At 40.9% G+C, this 3,130-nt stretch overlaps 1 non-coding gene across 1 annotated transcript; it reads left to right on the forward strand.

Moving 5' to 3' along the window:
• On the forward strand, positions 1-107 carry LOC132242359 (U6 spliceosomal RNA). The gene has a single exon (XR_009454565.1). It is a non-coding gene; the product is annotated as a U6 spliceosomal RNA (small nuclear RNA).
• The last annotated feature ends 3,023 nt before the right edge of the window (positions 108-3,130 follow it).

The raw sequence follows: 3,130 nt of genomic DNA on the forward strand, positions 1-3,130 counted from the left end.
GTGCTTGCTTTGACAGCACATATACTAAAATTTCAATGATACAGAGAAGATGAGCATGGCCCCTGTGCAAGGATGACATGCAAATTCATGAAGCCTTCCATGTTTTTAAATAAATAAATAAATATGTAAATAAATAAATAAATAAATATCAGCTTTTAAAAACTATTGAAAAGCAAATAATAAAAGCCATCAAAGCCCACATATCCTAGAAAGTGTTGAAGTAGCTGCCCTCTTAATCAGTTTATAGAAATGTAAATTAAACCAAGGTTCATTGACCAGCAATAGCACTTGAGGCACTATTTCCTGAGGAGACCAAGGAAAGGAAAGGGAATAGTGTATATCCTATTAAGATACATTGCCCTAATCAGTTTGGCTCAGTGGATAGAGTTTTGGCCTGGGGACTAAAGGATCCCAGGTTCAATTCCCATCAAGGGCATGTACCTTGGTTGCAGGTACATTCTCAGTAGGTTTTGGGCAGGAGGCAGCTGATCCATGTTTCTCTTTCATTGATGTTTCCAACTCTCTATGCCTCTCCCTTCCTCTCCATAAAAAATCGATACAATATGTTTCTTAGAAAAAGATACATGTACATGTGTATATGAGGACATTTAATAAGTTAATTTTGGGAAATGCCTCAAACATTTCTCAATAGGTTAAAAGTCATTTACATAAGGTATAGAGAACGAAATGTCTACTGTTCTCATTTTTTAGACCATATCAAGTATTATGTGGGCAGTCTATTACACGGTGCTGTCCCTTACAGGGACTTGTCCAACCTTCCCTTGCAATATTAATTTCTGGATGTTTGATTGTGTCACATAGCATTTTAAAATTCCAAAACCTGGGCCCTGCAATCTTATTCCTTCTTCAAATAATAAATACAGACAGTAAGCAATCCTAACTAAGTTTTTCTAGGTAACATAGTCACTACACCAACATGTAAAGATAAAAATGTAAAAAGTGAAAAGCTAATAGGATCTTGAAAAAAAGGTATTATTTGTTAGGCAAAAAAAAAACAACAACAAGAAAAAACAACACAAAGAAAACCTAGTATTTCAAATATCAGACACTTTGGAAATAAAAAACAGAAAGACCAAAAGCTATTTTCAAAAGAACACTAATGCTCTGTAATGTAATGCTAAGACTTTCCATTAGATTTCAGTTCACTAAAAAGGGACCTTCAGTTGCTTCCCATGGCAGGGTGGGGACAGAGTGGGGATGCTGTGAGAACCCAGGGCAGAAGCAGCAACACAGACATTTGACCTACAACAAGGATTTAACATGACCAGTGCAAGGCTCCTTTCACAGTTTGGCACCTCCACATCCTGAACAGAGCTGCCTGACTTTGCTATTAGCAACCACTGATCAATTCTAGTTGACATCAGTGTGATTAGAGGGAAGAATTGGTGAGTGTTTCTAGCAGAAGGTGAACAAGTTACCAAATTGCTTTCAGGACTCTTTGGGCATCTAGAGAGAGATGTGAACAGGCAGTTATGAAAACCAGCCCCCATTAGGCTCATCTGGTCATCTGATGTTCAGCTACTAGGAGCCATGCTGACTGGAACATCCAGAACAGACCCAGCCCTAAGCCAGTTATCAACTTGGCTTTCTCATTATGCTGGTAGCAGCAGCCTGAAGGCAGCAGCTTTAACCTCTATCAGAACTAGGTTTCAGGTGAACATTTTTCTGGGAAATATGTTACCGCCTCTTCAGATGCTATATCTCTTCAGAGGACAGTAACCCCTAGCATATTTCCCAATAGTGCTGTGATGCACGTACTGCTCATTAGGCTACTTGGGATTTCACTTACAATATTTCAGAGGTTTTCCTGGGTCAAATGGGAGTTCAATTTTTAATTTGTTTGAAGAAACTTCAGTAATTCCACTCTTAGGAATATATACCAAGGAACATGAAACTCCAATCAATTAGAACATAAGCACCACTATGTTCATAGCAGCACAATTTACAATAGCTAAGATTGGGAACACCTTAGGTGCCCATCAGCAGATGCATGGGTTAGAAAACCATGGTACATCTACATAATGGAATACTATGCTGCTTACAATAGAAAGAACTCTTACCATCTGCAACAGAATGGATGAACCTGGAGAGCATTATGCTAAACTAAATATGCCGGTCAGCGAAAGATCAACATCACATGATCTCACTACTTCGTGGAATATAATGAACAACAGAAACAGATTAACAGAAATAGGCCTAGAGACACAGAAGCATGGAACAGACCATCAAACCTAAGAGGGAAGGCTGAGGAGGTTAGGCAGGGGGTGAGGGGGAAGTTGCAGGTGGCAGTTGCAGGAGGAACTCAGGAGGTCAGAATGGTGAGGGATTATGAATTTATTGAATCATCTGAACAACAGGTGACTGAGTCTGGATGGCTGCAGCACCCAATGACAGGAGTTGGCGGTTTTTAAAGGACTTTTGGTGGGCTTTTTCTGGATAGAGAACTCTCTGTGCAGGTCCGGAGTGGAGGAATAAGGGAATGTGTGCTCAGCAAGTAAAGTATGGTCTCAGCAAAAGGGAATGTCCTTAGTGAAATGGCCTGAAAAGTCAGTTCCCGGGGTAGGGGTATCGATTCACTTACTTGACCAGACTTAGCAGGAAGTATAATGTGATCTAAGGCTTACCAAACAAACTAAACTAATCCTTAGTTTCCTCATATATAATACAGAAATAATGAAAGTGACAACAAGAAAACCTCATATGGCTTGCATAGCCACATATTAGAGATTTGTAATTCTTTTTGGGAAAGTCCTTATAATTACATGAAATAATTCATCTAAAGCACATAGTGCATTACCTTCCACATTGAATATAGTTACAATATTAATTAATTATAAAAGGCCATGGAAGAGCTATTTCAACACTGCCCAGGTCGCAACTGGGGCCCAGTGCTGGCGCTCCTGACATCCATGGGGTTCCTGCTGGAGAGACCGCTGCCATGCCACATGTGGGCATTGAAGGAGTGGGTGCCACCATTGCCAAGGACTGCCAGAGCCTGGTGACCTTGCTGTGAGCTTGGCTCATGGGGCAGCGCCGCACCTGCCTGGAGACACAGAGGCACAGGGCCGCTGAGATGGCTTCTGTCAGGACTTCAGAGCTGCAAGGCCTC

This window comes from Myotis daubentonii, chromosome 9 (assembly GCF_963259705.1).
Source record: "Myotis daubentonii chromosome 9, mMyoDau2.1, whole genome shotgun sequence".
In the NCBI taxonomy this organism is placed as follows: domain Eukaryota; kingdom Metazoa; phylum Chordata; class Mammalia; order Chiroptera; family Vespertilionidae; genus Myotis; species Myotis daubentonii.